Source organism: Halichoerus grypus, chromosome 4, assembly GCF_964656455.1.
Source record: "Halichoerus grypus chromosome 4, mHalGry1.hap1.1, whole genome shotgun sequence".
NCBI classification, from domain to species: domain Eukaryota; kingdom Metazoa; phylum Chordata; class Mammalia; order Carnivora; family Phocidae; genus Halichoerus; species Halichoerus grypus.
The window spans coordinates 26855071-26879576 of NC_135715.1; the positions used below are offsets into that span (position 1 = coordinate 26855071).

A 24506-nucleotide genomic window follows, 5' to 3' on the forward strand; every position below is an offset into this window, starting at 1 on the left:
CCTTTCCTCTTCTTATAAGGACATGAGTTACTAGATCTAAGGCCCACCCTAAATTTATTAGGAGTCTTCTGGAGATCCTTGATTAAATATATTTGCAAAGACACTGTTTCTAAATAAGGCCACATTCTGAGGTACTAGGAGGACAGTAATTTTGGAGTGACACTATTCAACCAACTGCATGTTGCTTCAGGGCTATTTTCCCATATACCTTCAGCAAACTTCCCCTCTTGCCTCATTGTCTGAATTGGGTCACATGCCCATTCTCAACCCAATCCATTTGGCCAAGAGAGTGTCATTGAGCACTTACTGGATTAAACCTGGATTACTGAAATCAATCACGTGGCAAATTGCCTATGTTGGATTGAAAGAAGAGTTGACCTTTTTTTCTAAAGAGCCATATAGTGAATACTGATGCCCTGAAGGCTATTCAACTATGCCATAGTAGCAGGAAATCAACCACAGACAATTACTAAATACTGGGTGTGGTTGCAGTCCACTAAAACCTTATTCACATAAATAGGCAGTGGGTGGGTTTGGTCAGGGGGCAATAGTTTGCTAACCCTGCATGGAATAATCAGCCTCCGCTTCTCCCTGAGTTGGCCAAACAGGTACTCTCCCTGTTCTTCAAAATATGGAGGAAAAAAAAAATAAAAATAGAAGCCTGTACTACTTGGTAATTCATCCCTGATAAATTTAACTTCATATTCAGGGTTTTACATTCAGAGAAGCCGTTCAACCTCCTCAGACTTACACAGATAGCATTATTTAAGTAAAATTTACTATACTGGTTTTAAGCAACCATTCTCTACTTAACTACATCACAGAAGAGTATAGCTTGTCTTAAGACTGTGGGTACTATAAAAGGTATTCTTATTCATTCTGTGACCATGACTTTATCCTTCCTTTCTCTGATAACAAAACAGCACTCATTTTCTTCACACAGTGGCTGAAAAAAGCAGGCTTAGAAAGCAGGCCCACATAAATTTGAAACCTGGGTCTTTTAAGAACTAGTGATCTTGTGTAATTTATTTTTTTATGGGCACCTCTGTTTCTTGATAAATAAAATGGTGGTTGTGATAGTACCTATCCTAGTGGGTAATGTCAGTGATTAAAGCGTAAATGCATGCTAAACTCAGTATCAGCATGTTTGGTGTATTATTAGCTTTCTCAAGAAATGCCAGCTATAGTTATTTTTCTTATTGTTTTATTTTTCATTAGTGAAAAATTGTCAAAACTCCCATGGCTTTTTAGGTGTCAGATCTAGACTTTGAATCAAATCTCATAATACAGATTTATGTTTTTTTCTACCACAAAGTACAGCATTATCAAAACATTTTAATTTTAACATTTCAGCCAACAATAAGCCTATCTAAACCATAAGCCTATCTGTGATTCAGTCTTTGACAATTTTGCTCAAGGCAGAAATTTTTAAATTTTATAGTAATTAAGTATTATAACTACTTAAAAACCTTAGTACTTAAATTTTATAATAAAAAAGTTTTTTCAAGACAAACTTGTATGTATTTCTCTGAGGTAAATCTATGCTTATTTGTAGGGTGACTGATTTTTTATTTTAAACCTCAGGTACAGGGGCACCTGGGTGGCTCAGTGAGTTAAGCATCTGCCTTCAGCTCAGGTCATAATCTCAGGGTCCTGGGATCAAGTCCTGCATCAGGCTCCCTGCCCAGTAGGGAGTGTGCTTCTCCCTCTCCCTCTGCCCCTTCCCTCCTTGTGCAAACTTTCTCTCAGGGAGCCCGATGCGGGTCTCCATCCCAGGCCCCTGGAATCAAGACCTGAGCCGAACGCAGATGCTTAACCGACTGAACCACCCAGGCGTCCCACAAATAATAAATAAAATCTTAAAAAAAAAAAACCAAAAACTCGGGTACAGAGAATTAAATGAAGTATTTTACTCAGTTCACAATGTACAAATGGTTTGTGAAAGGTATACACACACACACACACACATATGTGAGAGATACATAGATAAAGATATAATATATATATTAATTTCCCTTTCCCTATAAGTGGCCAATTTAATGATTTAATATTTTTCCCGTATATTCTTATATAATGGGTATTTTTACTTTGTGTTTATGCATTTTTAATTTCCATAGATAGTGTAGTGGCAGAGATTACTGATTTTCTACAAAATTCTCTATCCCCTTATTCAATAGTAATAGAATTATACACTACATTTCCCAGGATCTGTATAGTTTGATGTGTGCATGTGTAAGAGTAAACAGAAGTGATATAAAACACTTCTAGGTCTGAGCCTTTAAATATTAGGTGTTTGCATTTTTTCACTTTCTGCTGTCTGCTACCCAGATGTGGAAGTGCTACAGTTTCAATTAAACAACTAACAACAATACTCCAGGGCATTGCTTCTCAAACTATTCTTCCCAGACATATCAGTCATCTTGAAAATTGCTAGTAATTGTGAGTACTGCAAATTTTCAAGCCCAATCCAGTGCTACAAGTCAGAAACTTTGAGATAGGGTTAGCAATCTGTGTGTTAATAAACCCTAAAGGCAATTGTGATACATGTTGCAGTTTGAGAACCACAAAGAAATACCATAGGAGGGACCTGAGTCTTTGAATGAGTTTATAGCAAAGGCCAGCAAATCATTGTCTGCAAAGTTTCAGGTAGTAAATATTTTAGTTGCCTATAAACCAAAGTTAATCAGCACCTTCCATTCATTTAAAAACATTTAAGATATGTTATTTGTAATTCCTACTATATGTGATAAAAATAGGCAATTATATTTGAAATATATTTTTTAAATTATATTAGAATGTTTTAAATGCATATGCAGACATAAAATAATAAACTGAAGGAAAAATAGAAGACATGCAAATAGATATTGTATATGTTCCAGTATATAATAAATATATAAGCATATAAGTACAAACAAGAAATCGTAATTTAAAGGGAATATATTTGAGAGCAAAGTATGCTGTAAGAATGTTGGCTTGAATGTGGACATTGAACTTAATATTTACATGCAGCGTTATTTTATTTATTTATATTAATGATGGTCTAATAATCCAGTGAAAGGGAATACCATTATTTATATTACCACTCCTTAATTGTCAAACTTTTGTTTTAGTTCCAATTTTTGCTAGTACAAGGCACATTACAAGGGGATAAATCAATCTTATAATTAAACCTCTCTATGTTCATAAAAAAAAAAACAACCTCTCTATGTATTCATAACTGTATTTTTGAAAAAATTAATGGAAGTAGTATTATTGGGGCAAATTTTGCAAACATCTTTAAATACTCTGATCCAAGTTAATATGGTGGAGGAGTAGGGGACCCTAATTTCGACTGGTCCCTGGAATTCAGCTATATAGTTAGCAAATCATTCTGAATACCTATGAGATAAATCGGAGATCTGAGAAAAGAATTGTTGCAATTCTACAAATAGAAAAGGGACCACTTTTTGGAAGATAGGAGGTATGGAGACATGAATCAGGGCAATATATCTGAAGACAGGGCAGAGGAGTGGGAGCTTGCTTAGGAAACTACCACAAAGTATTATATGCAGGGGAGTGCAAAATTGAATCTTTTACAAGTCTACTACAGTGGGAGACAGCCCTGGCTTAAATGTGCTCAGGTGGCAAAGCGGGGCAGAATCCCAGGTGGGACAGTGTGGTCTCAGGATCTCTGGGGTCGCAAGAAGAATGGGGGTGCCTGAGTGTGGTAGAGTTCCAGGCGTCAGATCAGGGAAGCTGGCTAAAAACAGCAAGCCCAACTTCGGCTTTCTGCTTGATGTTGCCATAAACTGTGAACTGCTGCATGGTCCTGTGATTGCTCTCCGGGCAGGGGCCCAGCAAAAGGCAAAAACCCAGTGAGACCCCCCTCCCTCTGCTGGGGGGGAATGATGTGGGTCCTGCCGCAGGAGTCTGTAAAATTTGGAGATGAAACTGGGTCGTGTGCCTGAGATAAAAATGCTCAGTCATAGGCTGGGTGAACATAGAGTCCCAATGGAAACCAAGGAGACAAGACTGACCAACTGTTTTTCTGTGAGGGCTCACTGAAGAGTGGGGGGTGTGAACTTTCAGCTCCAGGGCTGGAGATTAGGGCACTGGCATTTTCATCCCATCTGTGCTGAAAGCCTTCAGGGAGCAAAACAGCACCACATAGTGCAATTCCAAGCTGCTTACACTGAACCCAGCCCCCTGGCATGAGGGATGCAATTCTACCAGGGCAATGACAGCTGGGAATCGGCACAACAGGGCCCTCCCCGAGAAGACCAGCAGGAACAACTCCCTAGCACCAAGTTTACTGATCACAGAGAACTGCAAAACTTCAGCTCTTGGGAAAAGCAGTATATAACATCTGCAGGTTTTTTAAATTATTCTTTAGTCCTTGATTTTATTTTTTTTTTAGCTATTTTCTTTTTTTTCAGTTTTTTAATTCTTTTTTAATTTATATATATATATGTGTGTTATATAAATATTTTTAATTTTTGGTTTCCTTTAATTGTAATTTATTGTGTTCTTGTATATATGTTTTCTTTTCCTATTTTGAGATCAAAAATATTTTGAAAATTCCATCCTAAAGCAACAGAATACACATTTTTCTCGAGTACACATGGAACATTCTCCAGAATAGATCACATACTGGGTCACAAATCAGGTCTCGACCAGTACCAAAAGACAGAGATTATTCCCTGCATATTTTCAGACCACAGTGCTTTAAAACTTGAACTCAGTCACAAGAGAAAATTTGGAAAGAACGCAAATACATGGAGGTTAAAAAGCATCCTACTAATGAATGGGCCAACCAGGAAATAAAATAAAATAAAATAAAAATACATGGAAACAAATAAAAATGAAAACACAACAGTTCAGAAACTTTGGGATGCAGCAAAGCTAGTCTCAGAGCGAAGTATATAGCAATACAAGCCTTTCTCAAGCAATAAGAAGAGTCTCAAATACACAAGCTAATCTTACACCTAAAGGAGGTGGAGAAAGAACAGCCAATAAAGCCTAAACCAAGCAGGAGAAGAGAAAAAGATTAGAGCAGAAATCAATGATATAGAAATAAAAAAAAACAAACAGTAAAACAGATCAACAAAACTAGGAGCTGGTTTTTTGAAAGAATTAAAAACTCAATAAGCCGCTAGCCAGACTTATCAAGAAGAAAAGAAAAAGGACCCAAATAAATAAAATCATGAATGAAAAAGGAGAAATCATAACCAGCACCAAGGAGATACAAATAATTCTAAGAGAATATTATGAGCAATTATGTGCCAACAAATTAGGCAATCTGGAAGAAATGGATACCTTCCTAGAAACTTAGAAACTACCAAACCTGAGATAGGAAGAAATAAGAAACCTGAACAGACCCATAACCAGCAAAGAAATTGAAGCAATAATAAAAAATCTCCCAACAAACAAGATTCCAGGGCCAGATGGCCTCCAAGTGGAATTCTACCAAACATTAAAGAAGAATTAATACCTATTCTTCTGAAGCTGTTTCAAGAAATAGAAATGGAAGGAAAACTTCCAAACTCATTCTATGAGGCCAGCATTATCTTGATCCCAAACCAGACAAAGATCCCATTAAAAATGAGAATTATAGACCAATATCCCTGATGAACATGGATGCAAAAATTCTCACCAAGATCCTACATAAAAGGATCCAACCGTCCATTAAAAGGATTATTCACTATGATCATGTGGGATTTATTCCTGGGCTGCAAAGGTGGTTCAACATATGCAAATCAATCAATATGTTTACACCACATTAATAAAAGAAAGGAGAAGAACCATATGATCTTCTCAATGGATGCAGAAAAAGCCTTTGCCAAATATAGCATCCTTTCTTGATAAAAACTCTGCAATATAGGAATAGAAGGAACATACCTCAGTATCATAAAAGCCATATACAAAAACCCACAGAGAATATCATCCTCAATGGGGAAAACCTGAGAGCCTTTCCCCTAAGGTCAGAAAGACGACAGGGATGCCTGCTCTCACCACTGTTGTTCAACATAGTAGTGGAAGTCCTTGCCTCAGCAGTCAGACAATGAAAAGAAATAAAAGGCATCCAAATTGGCAAAGAAGAAATCAAACTCTCACTCTTCGCAGATGACATGATACTCTGTGTAAAAAGCCCAAAAGACTCCACCCCAAATTGCTAGAACTGATAGAGGAATTCAGCAAATTTCCAGGATATAAAATCAATGCACAGAAGTCAGTTGCATTTCTGTACACTAACAATGAGGCAGAGGAAAGAGAACTCTAGGAATTAATTCCACTTAAAATTGTACCAAAAGCCATAAGATATCCAGGAATAGACCTAACCAAAGAGATAACGGATCTGTACTCTGAAAACTGTAGAACACTAATGAAAGAAATTGAGGAAGACACAAAGAAATGGAAAAGCATTCCATGCTCATGGATTGGAAGAACAAATATTGTTAAAATGACTATGCTACCCCAAAGAAATTTACACATTCAATGCAATCCCTATCAAAATACCATCAACATTTTTCACAGAGCTGGAACAAACAATCCTAAAATTTGAAACCAGAAAAGATCCTGAATAGCAAGAGGAAGGTTGAAAAAGAAAGCCAAAGCTGGAGGCATCAGAGTTCCGGACTTCAAGCTGTATTTTGAAGCTGGTATCATCAAGACAGTATGGTACTGGCACAAAAACAGACTCATAGATCATTGGAACAGAATAGAAAACCCAGAAATGGACCCTTAACTCTGTGGGCAACTAATCTTTGGCAAAGGAGGAAAGAATATCCAGTGGAAAAAAAGACAGTCTCTTCCACAAATGGTTGGGAAAATTAGACAGCCACATGCAGAAGAATGAATCTGGACCACTTTCTTACACCATACACAGAATAAACTCAAAATGGATGAAAGACCTAAATGTGAGACAGGAATCCATCAAAATCCTAGAGGAGAACACAGGCAACAACCTCTGTGTCCTCAGCTGCCGCAACTTTTTGCTAGACACATCTCTGGAGGCAAGGGAAACAAGAGCAAAAATGAACTATTGGGACTTAATCAGGATAAAAAGCCTTTGCACAACAAAGGAAATAGTCAATAAAAATAAAAGGCAACCAGTAGAATGGGAGAAGATATTTGCAAATGTCTTATAGATAAAGGGCTAGTCGAACTCAACACCCAAAAAACAAAAAATCCAGTGAAAAAATGGGCAGAGACATGAACAGATATTTCTCCAAAGAAGACATACAAATGGCCAACAGACACATGAAAAAATGCTCCACATCACTTGGCATCAGGGACATACAAATTAAAACCACAATGAGATACCACTTCACACCAGTCAGAATGGCTAAAATTAACAAGTCAGGAAACAACAGATATTGGCGAGGATGCGGAGAAAGGGGCACCCTCTTACACCCTTGGTAGGAATACACACTGGTGTAGCCACTCTGGAAAACAGTATGGAGGTTCCTCAAGAAGTTAAAAATAGAGCTACTGTACAACCCAGCAATTGCACTACTAGGTATTTACCCCAAAGATACAAATGTATTAATCTGAAGGGGCACCTGCACCCCAGTGTTTATAGCAGCAATGTCCACAATAGCCAAACTGTGGAAAGAGCCCAGATGTCCATTGACAGATGAATGGATAAAGAAGATGTGGTAGATATATTCAATGGAATATTACTCAGCCATCAAAGAGAATGCCATTTGCAATGACATGGATGGAACTAGAGGGTGTTAAGCTAAACAACATAAGTCAGTCAGAAAAAGACAAATATCATATGATTTCATTCATATGTGGAATTTAAGAAACAAAAGTGATGAACATAGGGGAAGAGAAGAAAAAAATGAGAGAAACAGACAAACCATAAGAGCTCTTAACTATAGGGAACAAACTGAAGGTTGCTGGAGGGGAGGTGGGTGGAGGGATGGGATAATTGGGTGATGGGCATTAAGGAGAGCACTTGATGGAATGAGCACTGGGTATTATATGCATCTGACGAATCTCTAAATTCTACCTCTGAAACTAATAATACTCTATGTTAATTAAATTGAATTTTAAAAATTAAAAAAAAATAAATGCTCTGATCCATGCTGAAAAATTATTTTTTTTTTTTTAAGATTTTATTTATTTATTTGACAGACAGAGAGAGATAGAGAAAGAGGGAACACAAGCAGGGGAGTGCGAGAGGGAGAACAGGCTTCCCGCAGAGCAGGGAGCCCGATGCAGGGCTCAATCCCAGGATCCTGGGATCATGACCTGAGCCGAAGGCAGACACTTAATGACTGAGCCACCCAGGCGCCCCTGCAAAATTGTTTTTGAAGAAATTATTCCAACTTCTACTTCCATAAGCATCAAATCACTACTTTCACTAATATATATATTTTAAAAGGGTTTACACTTCTTTTACTTCCACTTAATTTTTATTTTTAAATATTTTTCACATTTTATACATGTAAAATATATGAAATATATATGGCAACTAAAAATAATACTATTAAGAAGAGTTTCAGTTTTCAGTGACTACATTCATGCTTTAAAAATCAAACTTATCGGGCGCCTGGGTGGCTCAGTCGTTAAGCGTCTGCCTTCAGCTCGTGTCATGATCCTGGAGTCCCAGGATCGAGTCCCACATCGGGCTCCCTGCTCGGCGGGAGGCCTGCTTCTCCCTCTCCCACTCCCCCTGCTTGTGTTCCTGCTCTCGCTATCTGTCTCTCTGTCAAATAAATAAAAAAAATATTAAAAAAAATAATAAAAATAAATAAAAATAAAAATAAAAATAAAACTTATCTTTGAAATCCGCAGGGTGTTCCTTGTTTTACTCTCTAAAGGTCTTAAATTTCTTGCTCATCATTTCCTTCCATTTATTTCCATTATTACCACATATATTGTATACATGTATATCTACACACCTAAGTATAAATATATATTTCAATATATTTTTATAATATATTTTCATTAAGCTAGCTTTTATATGTATATTAAAGGTTTATGCTATATTTATTATTCTATTACTTATTTTTGGGACTCAAATATTATGTTTCTTAATTTAATTCATATAGCTATGTTCATTCATTTTAATTGGTGCCTAATATTCCATTCTGGTAATATTCCACAATTTATCCATGATTTTGTTAAGCAGTGTTTTCCTAGTTTTATTATATTATCTACTTTGATACTTGGAACAGTATTATGCATGTCTCTTATTGCATAAGGAGCAAGGATTTCTCTAGGGTGTATATCTAGGAATATAATCATCAAGTCATAGTTTAGATACATTAGCAAGCTTCCTTCTGACAAGTAACTGGTAACTCTTTAATGCATTTCAAGCATTATTAGTACTTTTTCAGATCCAGTATTTTCAGAATTAAAAAAAAAATCATCTTATCAGTTGGTTCTGAGTTACATATTCTGTATACATTGATTTATCCATTGGAACATAACCATTTCCTCATACAGAATGTACTCACATTGTAGGGATAGTAATCAGTCTGAGATGCAGTACCTGGTATCTGAAGTCTTATCGATCACCATCAATAATAGGCATGTGAATAAAATTTACTTGTTCTTCTTTAACTCAATGAACTTCGCTCCACTACAGAGATAAAAATAAGCAATGTCAGATGCTTCATTTAAGGTTTTTTATTTTATATGCACAGGTGATTTAGGGGTGGATTATTTGTGTGTGTGTGTACATGTGTGTAAGGTGGCTTAATGGTTAATTTGAGGTCTGTGAAGTTCAGTGCTATGAAGCCTCATGTTTTTATCTACCTTTTTCTTGAACGTAAGTACGAAGACTAAGCAACAGGGAAAATAAAGGAAGAAAAAGAGGAAAATCAAACCCATTAACAATTCAAAAATGTATCCTACCAGGTAAATTCAAGTGCTTCAGAATTGTAAGCCCCAAAGTATCTTGCACCTTTCTAGCAATATAAAACAAATAAAATAGCTTCTAGCTTCATTTACCCCTACTTTGAATATTTTCCAGAGGTTAAAAGAACATCAGAAATATGAAGAATCAGCAAGATGATGAATGAAGGAACCTAAGGGAAAACTAAGGCAACATGGGGAAAGAAAGAGAGAGAAATAGTGGAAATAGAGGAGATGTGAGAAGATAGAGGAAAAGGAAAAAAATGTAAATTGTCATCAACAGGAATTAGGATTCCTTTGGGTTTGCGTTTATCTCCCTTCCCAGTCAGGTGCTCCTTGTGGAGAAAGTGTTTGCTTTCTTTTGTCCTCTGCTTTCTTCTTTTGTCCTCTTTTCTCACCACTCCTTTCCCCATTCATGTAGCCATTTTGTAATTTTCATTCACTTAGTATTGTTCAGCTTCCATCCTAAAATCCACTATTTTATAACAGCTTGTCTAAAAGAGTATGATTTTTAAAGATAACTGCTGTTTCCAGGTGTCTCTCTTCTCTTGCTCTCTCTCTTTTTTTTTTTTTTCCATTTCCTGTATACAGAAAAAATAGTCTCAGGGTCAATATAAAAATGAATTTGTATTTGTACTCAAAGTTTTAGACACTTAAGATAATATTTAGAAGGAACACTTACAGAGAAAAAAGTTAATATTGTTACTAACCATATAATTTCACCAAAGAATAATTGTTGGTTACATAAATTTCACCAATGTTAAAATTATTGGTAGAAAGTAATCCCTGCATATTAAAATGGATTTCTCAACTTTGAAAATTTCTTTGGGATTAAATATAAGTTTAATAAGATGTCTTTTCTGGCTGGAACCATGGAGGGTGCAGAAGAGAAGAAAAAGAAGGTTCCTGCTGTTCTAGAAACTCTTAAGAAAAAGCAAAGGAATTTCTTAGAGTTGAAGATCAACAGTCTTAGAAAGAAGTTTGCTCAAAAGGTGCTTCGAATGGCAAGGAGGATGATTATTTATGAAAAAGCTAAGCATTACCACAAGGAATATAGGCAGATGTATAGAACTGAGATCGAATGGCTGGGATGGCAAGAAAAGTTGGCAACTTCTATGTACCTGAGGAACCCAGATTGGCATTTGTCACCAGGATCAGAGGTCTCAGTGGTGTGAGCCTAAAGGTTTGAAAGGTGTTGCAGCTTCTTTGCCTTTGCCAGATCTTCAATGGCACCTTTGTTAAGCTCAACAAAGCTTCTATTAGCATACTAAGGATTGTGGAAGTATATATAGCATGGGGGTACCCAAACCTGAAGTTGATGAATGAACTGATCTATAAGCGTGGTTTGGCAAAATCAACAAGAAGTCAATTGCCCTGATAGATAAGACATTGATTTCTCAATCTCTTGGTAAACATGGCATCGTCTCCATGGAGGATGTGATTCACGAGATCTATACTGTTGGAGAACATTTCAAAGAAGCCAACAACTGCTTAGGTCCTTCAGATTATCTTCTTGAGGGGGAAAGAAGAAAAAGACCACCATTTTGTAAAAAATGATGCTGGCAACAGGGAAGATCAGATCAGTAAGCTTATTAGAAGGATGAACTAAGTTATCTACCATGATTATTTTTGTAATCTGGTCAGTTAATAAACGACTACTTTCAAATTGAAAAAATAAATAAGTAAAAAATAAAATTAATAAGACTGACAAATCATTTATTATAGAAGTGATTATCTTATCCATGCATAACCCCAAAGCACCCTGATCTGCTCACCTCATTCAAGGGCTTAATTGTTTTTGAGATATAGGTATAAGTAAAACATGAGCAGTTTTGGAAACAAACTTTGGAATTTCATTGAAGACAAATTGCAAGTATTCTAATAAATGCAAAATACAGTCTGCCTTACCTCAAACCTCAGAGTAATGTCTATCCATTCCACCTTAATAATGTTACATATTGGCACTGTAAAATATTTTCAGGTTTTGAATGATACATTCTAGCCATTAATTCTCATATAAAAACCATTTAAATAAGTCACTCTTCCCATTTTAAGTATGTCACACGGATATAGAATGTTAAATTGCTTGACCATAGAGTCAATATCAATTTGGTAGTAGAATAATGAGTAGAATCCAGTGAACACTATTTTGTCTATTGCTTGAATAATTTGCTAATGGTGATGTGCCTTTAGGAAATATAGTGAGTGATATCATTTTATGATGTCTGAGCAATGAGTTATAGAATGATAATTGTCTGTCTTATGCTCTGGAAATCCTATAATCACTTACTTACATAGGGAAAAATAACTGGGAAATTAATGAAATATCCCTCCTTTAAATGTATCAAAGAGCAATTTAAGAGGAGAAAGTGATGCAGGCAGGCTGGGTCCAAGAACCCAGGGGAGGGTCCCATGTGACCAGCCAAGAGGGTCCTTGGCTTCATGCAGAATAGAAACCAAACCTGAGCCAGAGAAAGTGAAAACAGAGTTTTTTGAACAGCATGAGTGATAGAGAATAGCAGATAGAGTTTCTGGGAGACTGGGAAAGGAAAGGAGAATGAGTCTTATTGTTGCTTGGGCCTCGGGGTTTTTATTGGAAAAAGGTCTAGGGTATGTGTTTCTTCAGGAATCCACGGTAGGGTCCAATGAAAAGTGAGTGCCAGGTGAACAATAGGTGTTATTCTATAAATTCCCGAAGGTAGGGGTATTGTTACCAACGTCAGCAGTGGTTTATTTGAAGCTAATGTTCTGGAACACGTTTGGGATCTGGCTCTTCTTAGGTGTTATCAGGTGTTTGGGGCCTAGGACAAAACTCAGAGAATGATTAACTTTCTTGCTTTCTCCTTGAAATGGGAACATAGCTTCTTTGGCTTTTTCAGAGGCAAAATATGGAAGACAGGTAAATGGGGCCTAGCAAAAAAAAACAGCAGAGATGGGGCCTTTCTCAGATGGAGTCCCTTCAGTGTTCCTCGTTCAAAGGAAATTTTGAATCTTAGTTTACATTAATCTCATGAAATAGTTCATTTTCATTTGTGGAAGTAGTTTGTTTTCATTTGAGGAAGTATAGAAAAATTCCTTCTTAAAACGATTTGCTAGTTCACACCCTTTGCATTGATTACACTTGAAAAGGGACACAAGATCATGATTAATGTCAAATGAATTCCTGTTACATATCAGGCACTTTACATAGCCATCACAGTCAATGCTTACCATAACCCCTTTAGGGAAGAACTAATAAATTTATTTTCCAGTGATGAAACAGAAGGTCATAAGGATTACCTTATTTGAATGAATCTAAAACTAACCTCATTCATGAAGATAGTTATCATCTTATTTCCACAAGAAACAGAAATGCTGCCAAGTGTAATTGTAAGTTGCCAGTAAACTGATATTGATTTAATAATATTACCATTGGTAGGATGGGTGGGTGGGTAAAGTACCTCCTAGAAAGATCTCATAGGCTGAAGCACCTGTCTAACCTTATAAGTCGGCCAGCTAAAGCCTATTCCCAGGCTTCTCTGGTTCCCAAGCCCCTGATTCTTCCATTGAACCTTACACCCTCAGCTATCTTCCACAAAACAGAATGCATTTGGCATTTTCCTTTATGAGAACTTGTCTTTTCCTTGGTGACACCACCTAGTCTTTGTAACCATCATATGGAGGAAATCAAAGTGCATGACAGTATATTAATCAGAAAAATGGACTGTGCCTGCCTCATCCTGTCAATCACTTGGTAAAGGAAAACAAATAGCAGAGATTAAATCACAGACTCCTCACATGCTTCATACTTGGGATAAATACATTTCAGCTTTCAGAAAAGTCCATTATGCACTATTTGGCTTTGATTAGCAGGGGGCATTTCATAAAGCACGAAAGACAGTTACAGCTAGTGGAAGAAAGAAGAAATGTGTGAGCATTTTCTCACTGTTCAGTTAAACAACTGATTTACTCCTATCAAAAAAAAAAAAAAAAAATCCGGCAAAGGCTGTGACAATTATGAATGTCTTTGGCAAAAAGATGAATTTATCTGCCTGTAAAGGAGATGTCGCTTGAAAAGCCGATGTCGGCAGCGAACAGAACACCAGCGGAGCATAACTATAAAGAACAATCCATATTTGCTCTTACACAGGAGAGATCCACACTTGCAACTTGATTGTAATCCTCACCTGGGAAATCTGAAATCACCACCTGTTTTCTTTGGATGCTTGTGTGACACACTCCAGTTGCTTTCTACAGAATTTAGAACATTGATTTACTCCAGTGGATACACTTGGAGCTTTACTCAATTCATTTCCATTAAGCATCCAACTCACTAGTTAGATTTATTAGAGCTAAGCAGATCGTTGTTTTTATATTCACATTTATAATCCTAAGTATACATACCACATATATTGCTTCTACCCCAAGACATGTTTTCATACAAGTGTTATTCTTGTTGTACTTCATTAAAAGGGGCACGATATTAAACATAAGAACAGTTAGCTACTATGCATTCAGTGTAGTCTTAAGAATTTTGGAGAAAACAGAACAGGTGCGATAAAACCACAACCACCACCACAAACTCTAATTCACTTTTTACAAGCCCCTCTAGTTCCATTCCAAACATGTTATTTTTTTATGTTCAATCATTCTAAAGTATTATATGGCAAGAATTAAAAAGAATGTTGATAGGCAAAACCTAAAACATAAGACTTAAGGTCATCTACGATGCCTATTATAAAGTAACCTCTGTTATTTTTAGCATTTCATCTCTACTTAAATCTGCTACTTAACCTGGTAAGGTAAACTATAACATAAGGGGCATTGCAGTGCCAGTAAAGATAGATCCATGAAACTAGGCACACTATTATGATCTGAACAAAACAAGTTAGCAAAAAAAAAAAACAAAATTGCTTGAGAACTTCTACGATACAAGCAAAAGTCTGTCAGAACCCAGATGCTTTGTGAGGGTCTCGAACATTATGTAGCATTTATAATTATATAAAACCGTCTCTACTTTTTCTAAATTTGAGAACACTACTTTAAGGATAATAATTTACATTATCACGTGAGAGGTTTAAAAACAAATTTTAATGTGATTCTAGGATTATGTATTTGTAAAATGGACACAAAGGCAGCAATATGCTGAAAGTATAAATAGTTCAACAAATATAAAATTATGTCAAAGTTTTATCCTGAGCTTGATGCAATCAAGTATATCTGACCATTTTAATCTGCCAGTGAATAAAGATTGATTGTGGCTAAGCAAGGTCTTTGTCAGCTCATACTATTGGGGAGTTTTAAGGATAGTTTGATTATTGTACAAAAGGCCTAAAAAAACTCAGCGTTAGTTTTTGCTAAGTGATAGTGCCATCTACTGGTTTTGTTTGTCACAACAGCGTGATGCCTAAGGGCTGGAGGTGTCGGCTTTACAGACACACCTGACAGGTGTGACCTCATGAAGGTATTCCTGAACAGAGGTTCTGTCATTTAAGCTAAGCAATAACAAAGAATCAACACTGTTATAAATTAATGGAAATTTCACGCTTTGAAGCACTTTTATTCATTATTAGAATAGAGAAGAGATGCTTTAACTAGGCAAAATCATTTAGTGATTTAAATTATGCTATATATATATATAATTTATAAGCTATATATACAGCATATATATATATATCAAAAGTTTAAATGTTTAGTTAATCAATTCTCTGCACATATGGCACACTCAATGTACTTTGTGCTCAAAAATGTTGGCAGCTTCAACAAAATTCAGGGCATTTAAAAGATAAACAACAGGAAAAACAGAAAAAGGCTCCTGGCCTGAAGCTTGCGGATTGAACAAACATAATATACAGAAAAGCAGTTAAATAACAAAGTAATTGGCTCAGGGTAGTTCCCATACATATTTTAAGATATAAATAAAGGTATGGATGTAGAATGGGGGGGGAGGGCATTTGAAGGAGGTGTCGAATTTGAAAAGGAAGAGGCAAGAAAAATAGAGGGGATGAACAGCTTGAAAAAGGGAAAGTACAGTCCAGGATGAGATTTTGTTTGGTTTTTGCACAGCAAGCACAAGTGTATCCTTCATTCTGAGAAATACATTCTTAACAGTTCTAAAACTATTGATAGCTAATGTCCATACTGAGCATAGGAAAATTTGTGCTCATTCTTAGCACAATAAAATGTCTAATTTGGTCTGTGGCAGTATCAGAGTGGTTCCCATCAACCCCACTCTGCCTTTAGAGAACCCCAAATAAAATGTGTTCTAGTAATAAAAGCAGAGGAGAGATTGTTGGCTATGCAATCACAGAGTTCTGACAAGTTTATGAAACTGCTACCTTATACTCCTTATTAACCTAGATGCTTTGGAATGCAAATTATATTAGAATATCTATTTAAAGAGTAAAATACATTATTATTCCCTAGAATCTATAAAAATCTATCTCAAGCTTTTAAAATATTTTTCAGCTGGACGCTAGTTTTCCTAGGAAGTTCCCAGGATGCCTCTAAGGGGAGTGAGTAGCAGGCGGTGGTGTAATCATTAATTTACCTGCCCTGTTCCCACACAATCAGAGTTGAACTGCTTTGGTCTGATAAGTCTGTAGGTATGTGTGTAGGGGTGTGTGTGTGTGTGTGTGTGTGTATGTGTAGATATAGATATAATTCTACATACATATTTTCTTTGGGCAAGTGCTCTGCTGCTAAAAATACATTTAGAAGCTTATCAATTTAAACATAACAATGTAAAAAATGGGATTTGAGGGCGCCTGGGTGGCTCAGTTGGTTAAGCGACTGCCTTCGGCTCAGGTCATGATCCTGGAGTTCTGGGATCGAGTCCCGCATCGGGCTCCCTGCTCAGCAGGGGGTCTGCTTCTCCCTCTGACCCTCTTCCCTCTCGTGCTCTCTGTCTCTCATTCTCTCTCTCTCAAATAAATAAATAAAATCTTTAAAAAAAAAAAAAAAAGGAGCCCTGGTTCCTAAAAAAAAAAAAAAAAAGTGGGATTTGAATGCAAAGAGGTAAAAATATTGGGAAGAACAGCTTGGGTAGAAGTAAGGAAAGGAAAGTAGAGGATAAGCATGCTATTTTCTGTTTTTGCTTTTGCACAGCAACACATTAAACTCTTCAGTGGCTCAACGTATGCCGACTTAGGCATGGACTTGGTTCAGGATCTTCCTTGGCCAACCCAGAGTGCAGAGGTCCATGTCTGTACTGGGGACACCTATCCATCCTGTTCATCCACTTATATAGCCTGGTATTGCATACTACCTTCTAATTACGAATTATGTGGGTCTGAAAATTTTGTATCTCTAAACAAAATAATAGTTTTGCTTGGACAGGATTTAGGCCTTACCTCATTTGAATTACTCATAACAACAAACATAATGTGATGTTGATAGTTTATGGTGAATATAAATAAAATCCACAATTCCTCTCTCTGTTTCTTTCCCTCTCTCAAACACTCACAAGCACATAACACACGTTAGTTCATTAATGTCATAGAAACATGGACAAGTGTATTAACAGGCTTTATTCAGAGTAGGAAATGTAACAGGAGAGAAGATTTGTGAAGAGACGATTGCACACATAAGAAATCAGAGTGTTTCAAATTACACCTATAAAATATCAGTCTGTAATTGTTAGAGTGACAAAAATTAGACAAGTTATGGGAAGGATCTGAGACTAATAGGACCCACATGCTTGATGGAAGGAGTGGACACTGGTAAATCCAATTTGCAGAATTATTTGGCAATAGTTAACAAAATTGAATATGATTTATGCATACCCTATATCATGCAGTTCTTTTCCTTAATATATACCTCAAAGCAATGTTCAACATGCCCTTCGGGGGACATATACGATAGCCGGTGCTTACTTGTTTTGTTGGTAGAGAATTGAAACAACCTGAATATCTATCCCTGAGAGAGTGGGCATGTAGAAAGGGATGGATGGATATCATGGAATATCATGCAGGAGGTACACATAGAAGTGCTGGTAGATCTAAAATATGTAATTGAAAGAGACTTTAATCTACAAAAATCACAACATGTGTGTGAATTTAAAATACATATGCAAAACAGTGATATATTTTCTACATAAACATATACAAATGCAAATATTTTCACCAAACAGTGAAAAATGAGGATGGAAGGAAATATACAAATAAATGAATAAAAGAGGTTTGGACTGATGGCAACAATGTGTATCGTTGAGGAGTGCGATTAACTGATGCTTATGCACCTGATACCTAACTAGGAAAAGAAGAAAGATTAGAGTAATAGCTTTCAAAAGGATGCACTAAATAGAACATGAACAAATTGGAACTTGAAGCCAACGTTAGGCTATTTGCTGTTTTTGTTTACCCCATTAGAATGGGAAATCTCTGGGTCTCAGATTTCCTGATGAGTTCTGTAAGAACCAACCTTTTCCATCCATACCTTAGGTCTTTCCTATGCCAAATTCCTTTTCAGTTCAATTCTATACCTGCTGTTTCATTTCATATCCCAGAAAGGAACTTTTTGAAAAAAGTCCCCTTAAACTGGGGGAAGTGACAAAACAGTTGTGGCCTGAGTCAAGGCAAGGTCACATTCAAGAATTCAGTGTCCACCTTCTTTTTTCTACAGTGTCACATTTATCACAAGCATAAAGAAAATATTTTACCTGTTTATCCATCATTTTGGTGATTTTACCCAGAATGAAAAAGTCTTAAACAGAAGAGGATTCCAACTTCAGTTGTATTCAGGCCATGGACAGACATTTCTTGTGTGTACGAGCAACAAAGGAAATAAACAGCAAGTCAAAAATAGAGTGTTTTTATTTCTGTCTCTGTAACTGGCAAACTACATATTACAGATGTAGAAGGCCAACTCTTCACTTTTACTTCCCCATCATTAAAGATGAGGTGATTGACATAATGAACATAGCTCTAATTCAGTAAAGGGAGACTAAATTAAATATAACACAAAGAAAAAATATTGTAATATTAAGCTAAATAGTTATAAGCCCAACCTGATTATTGCATATGAGCAGAATTTCAGGATAGGTAAATTGTAAATGGTCTTTTCCAGGTTATAGATGTAGGCCTGTTCCCAAAATCTGTTAATTAACTAGTCTGGACAGTTTTTAACACTGGGGTGTTATCAATGCTGACCAAAAAAAATGCTAACTGACAAGTCAGATTTTCTACATTCTATAGTTTAGAATAAATTACTATTCAGTTTATCTAATGAAAAATAATGAACACATTTAGAGTATAATTTTATTTTTGTAGAAGCTGCTTCTAAGCTTTGACATTATTTATCTTTTGTGTTGGCTATATGAAGACCAGACTATGATTACACTAATGGTCAGGAATAAAAATAATGCTGCTTCTCCAACTGACCCGAGGAACATTTACATCAAGTCCATTTTCATAAATATTCCCTTCTTTAATAAAAGCATGTACCATGATGGGAAAAGAAAAAGACAAAGAACAGAGCCATAATTATCTTTAAAACATTTGGTGGAAAGTTGATATTCTGCTGAGGGTAAGGTACCATGGCAATGCATACAAACTAATATCAACTCATATTTTTAATGTGTTTAACATATAGTAACTCACTGCTGTTTCACAACAATAGGAAATAGGAAGGAGACCTTTTTTATTTCTATTTTATAGGTGTGGAAACTGATTCTGTTAATTTGTTATTCAAATTTCTAAATAGTATGTCCTAAAAGTAAACTCAGTTATATTTCTTCTGACTCCAGAGACTAACCATGCTGTGCATAGTCTTATGTTTAAACTAGCCATCATGAAGTGAGAATCACAAAAAAGATCAAGAAGATACAGGTTGTATAGGTAAAAACAGTAATTTGATAAAATACATGAAATACCACACAATCAAAATTAGACTTGATTATGAGGGCACAGAGGATCATTGTAGAATTTAAAGCAGAGAAAAGATATGTGAAAGCCCAGTTTTGGAAGATTAATCTAGCAGAACTATATCAAGTAGATTGAAATGGAAAAGACTTTGAGAGAACAGGAAAATAATATGGTCATAAGAGCCTACCCTGTGGCAGAGGCAAACTAATTAAGGAGAAAAGAAACAAAATCCATATATATTTTAATTAATAATTTAATTAATAACATAATGGAATCAGGGAATTAATATACGTAGGTTAAGAAAATGAGGGGTAGGGATAAAATTATGTCTGAAAATATTCTTTTTGTTGCATAGGCAATATTCTAAAAATAATGCTTTAGTTATGTTTCAAATGCTTAATTATTTAACTTTTTTGTCCAAAGAAAAAGATATTAATGGATTGATAACAATGGTTCCCATCTAAAAAGTATCAAAGAGGTTAGTGGATGAGAGGATTATAAATAGAATTTCATTAAAATGGAGCATGCTAGTGGTTAGTAAGCTGTTGACTTGGTAAACGAGTTTTAAAAAAGGGAAAATAAAATTGTTTAATGGATACATGTACAATTTAATACTTGGAAGAGGTTACACTTCGTTGGATGAATGTATGAGTGGATTTCACTGATGTCAATTTTTAGTGTGTGTGGTTGTTAGTTTTTTTTTAATTGTAAAACACACAGATTTCCCATTTTAACCATTTTAAAGTGTGAAATTCAGTTGTGCAGTTGTTATTGCCATCTAAATCCAGAAACGTTCCATTACCCCAGAAGGAAACTACACCCATTAAGCAGTCACTCTTCATTCTCTCCCACCACCTCCCCCCCACCCCACCCCTCACCCCCCACATCCCAGGCAAACATTAATCTGCTTTCTAGGCCTTTGGCCTTTCTTACCTTGAATATTTTACATAAAATAAATCATACAATAAGTATGTGTCTGGCTTCTTTCACTTAAGATATATTCAAGGTTTATCCATGTTATAACATGTATTAATCTTCACTCTTTTTATGGCTAATATTCCACTATATGGATATACCACCTTTTCTTTATCAATTTATCAGTTGCTAGACATTCAGACAGTTTCCACCTTTTAGCTATTGTGAATAGTGCTGCTATGAACATTTGTTTACAAGTTTTTGTTTAAACATCTTTCAAGTCTTTCATTCTTTTTGAGTAAATTTTTGTATATGCTGTAAGATAGAGTCCAACTTCAATCTTTTGCTTGTGAATATCCAGTTGTCCCAGCATCATTTGTTAAAGAAACTATTCTTTCCCCATTGAAAGGTCTTGGCACCCTGTGGAGAATCAATTGACCATAGATGTATGGATTTAGTACTGGACTGTCAATGTCTATCCTTACGCCAGTACCACACTGCTTTGATTACTGCAGCTTTGTAGTAAATTTTGAGATCAGGAGGTGTGAGTCTTCCAACTGTATTCTTTTCTGTTGAGATTGTTTTGATAATTCAGACTCCCTCATATCCCATGTGAATTTGAAAATAAGCTTTTCCATTTCTGCAAAATAGCCACTGGGATTTTGATAGAGGTTGCGTTCAATATGTAGATGAATTTGAGGAATATTGTCATTTCCTGATATTAAGTGTTTCAATACATGAACACAAGATACCTTCCTGTTTATTTGTGTATTATTTAATTACTTTCACCAGTGTTTCATACTTTTCAGCATACGAATCTGGCAGCTTCTTTTTTTTTTTTTAATTTTTTTATTGTTATGTTAATCCCCATACATTACATCATTAGTTTTAGATATAGTGTTCCATGATTCATTGTTTGTGCATAACACCCAGTGCTCCATGCAGAACGTGCCCTCCTCAATACCCATCACCAGGCTAACCCATCCTCCCACCCCCCCTCCCCTCTAGAACCCTCAGTTTGTTTTTCAGAGTCCATCATCTCTCATGGTTCATCTACCCCTCTGATTTCCCCCCCTTCATTCTTCCCCTCCTGCTATCTTCTTCTTTTTTTTTTCCTTAACATATATTGCATTATTTGTTTCAGAGGTACAGATCTGAGATTCAACAGTCTTGCACAATTCACAGCGCTTACCAGAGCACATACCCTCCCCAGTGTCTATCACCCAGCCACCCCATCCCTCCCACCCCACCCCCCCACTCCAGCAACCCTCAGTTTGTTTCCTGAGATTAAGAATTCCTCATATCAGTGAGGTCATATGATACATGTCTTTCTCTGTTTGACTTATTTCGCTCAGCATAATACCCTCCAGTTCCATCCACGTCGTTGCAAATGGCAAGATCTCATTCCTTTTGATGGCTGCATAATATTCCATTGTATATATATACCACTTCTTCTTTATCCATTCATCTGTCGATAGACATCTTGGCTCTTTCCACAGTTTGGCTATTGTGGACATTGCTGCTATAAACATTGGGGTGCACGTACCCTTTTGGATCCCTACTTTTGGATCTTTGGGGTAAATACCCAGGAGTGCAATTGCTGGATCATATGGTAGCTCTATTTTCAACTTTCTGAGGAACCTCCATACTGTTTTCCAGAGTGGCTGCACCAGCTTGCATTCCCACCAACAGTGTAGGAGGGTTCCCCTTTCTCCGCATCCCCGCCAACATCTGTCATTTCCTGACTTGTTAATTTTAGCCATTCTGACTGGTGTGAGGTGGTATCTCATTGAGGTTTTGATTTGGATTTCCCTGATGCCGAGCGATATTGAGCACTTTTTCATGTGTCTGTTGGCCATTTGGATGTCTTCTTCGGAAAAATGTCTTTTCATGTCTTCTGCCCATTTCTTGATTGGATTCTTTGTTCTTTGGGTGTTGAGTTTGATAAGTTCTTTATAGATTTTGGATACTAGCCCTTTATCTGATATGTCATTTGCAAATATCTTCTCCCATTCTGTCGGTTGTCTTTTGGATTTGTTGACTGTTTCCTTTGCTTCGCAAAAGCTTTTTATCTTGATGAAGTCCCAATAGTTCATTTTTGCCCTTACTTCCCTTGCCTTTGGCGATGTTTCTAGGAAGAAGTTGCTGCGGCTGAGGTCGAAGAGGTTGCTGCCTGTGTTCTCCTCAAGGATTTTGATGGACTCCTGTCTCACATTTAGGTCTTTCAACCATTTGGAGTCTATTTTTGTGTGTGGTGTAAGGAAATGGTCCAGTTTCATTCTTCTGCATGTGGCTGTCCAATTTTCCCAACACCATTTCTTGAAGAGACTGTCTTTTTTCCATTGGACATTCTTTCCTGCTTTGTCGAAGCTTAGTTGACCATAGAGTTGAGGGTCCATTTCTGGGCTCTCTATTCTGTTCCATTGATCTATGTGTCTGTTTTTGTGCCAGTACCATACTGTCTTGATGATGACAGCTTTGTAATAGAGCTGGAAGTCCGGAATTGTGATGCCACCAGCTTTGCTTTTCTTTTTCAACATTCCTCTGGCTGTTCCGGGTCTTTTCTGGTTCCATACAAATTTTAGGATTATTTGTTCCATTTCTTTGAAAAAAGTGGATGGTATTTTGATGGGGATTGCATTGAATGTGTAGATTGCTCTAGGTAGCATTGACATCTTCACAATATTTGTTCTTCCAATCCATGAGCGTGGAACGTTTTTCCATTTCTTTGTGTCTTCCTCAATTTCTTTCATGAGTATTTTATAGTTTTCTGAGTACAGATCCTTTGCCTCTTTGGTTAGATTTATTCCTAGGTATCTTATGGTTTTGGGTGCAATTGTCAATGGGATCGACTCCTTAATTTCTCTTTCTTCTGTCTTGTTGTTGGTGTATAGGAATGCCACTGACTTCTGTGCATTGATTTTATATCCTGCCACTTTACTGAATTCCTGGATAAGTTCTAGCAGTTTTGGAGTGGAGTCTTTTGGGTTTTCCACATAAAGTATCATATCATCTGCAAAGAGTGAGAGTTTGACTTCTTCTTTGCCGATTTGGATGCCTTTGATTTCTTTTTGTTGTCTGATTGCTGTGGCTAGGACTTCTAATACTATGTTGAATCGCAGTGGTGATAGTGGACATCCCTGCCGCGTTCCTGACCTTAGGGGGAAAGCTCTCAGTTTTTCCCCATTGAGAATGATATTTGCTGTAGGTTTTTCATAGATGGCTTTTATGATATTGAGGTATGTACCCTCTATGCCTGTACTCTGAAGAGTTTTGATCAAGAAAGGATGCTGTACTTTGTCAAATGCTTTTTCTGCATCTATTGAGAGGATCATATGATTCTTGTTCTTTCTTTTGTTAATGTATTGTATCACATTGATTGATTTGCGGATGTTGAACCAACCTTGCAGCCCAGGGATAAATCCCACTTGGTCGTGGTGAATAATCCTTTTAATGTACTGTTGGATCCTATTGGCTAGTATTTTGGTGAGAATTTTTGCATCCATGTTCATCAGGGATATTGGTCTGTAGTTCTCCTTTTTGATGGGGTCTTTGTCTGGTTTTGGGATCAAGGTAATGGTGGCCTCATAAAATGAGTTTGGAAGTTTTCCTTCCATTTCTATTTTTTGGAACAGTTTCAGAAGAATAGGTATTAATTCTTCTTTAAATGTTTGGTAGAATTCCCCTGGGAAGCCGTCTGGCCCTGGGCTTTTGTTTTTTGGGAGATTTTTGATGACTGCTTCAATTTCCTTAGTGGTTATAGGTCTGTTCAGGTTTTCTATTTCTTCCTGGTTCAGTTTTGGTAGTTGATACATCTCTAGGAATGCATCCATTTCTTCCAGGTTATCTAATTTGCTGGCATAGAGTTCCTCATAATATGTTCTTATAATTGTTTGTATT

The 24506-nt window shown here is 36.5% G+C and overlaps 1 long non-coding RNA gene and 1 pseudogene across 2 annotated transcripts in view; both read left to right on the forward strand.

Annotated features, from left to right (window-relative positions):
* Nucleotides 1–24506, forward strand: part of LOC118522981 (uncharacterized) — a 567305-nt gene that overhangs the window by 152576 nt on the left and 390223 nt on the right. The gene's annotated exons all lie outside the window — the stretch shown is intronic.
* Nucleotides 10722–11458, forward strand: LOC118542570 (large ribosomal subunit protein uL30 pseudogene; annotated as a pseudogene).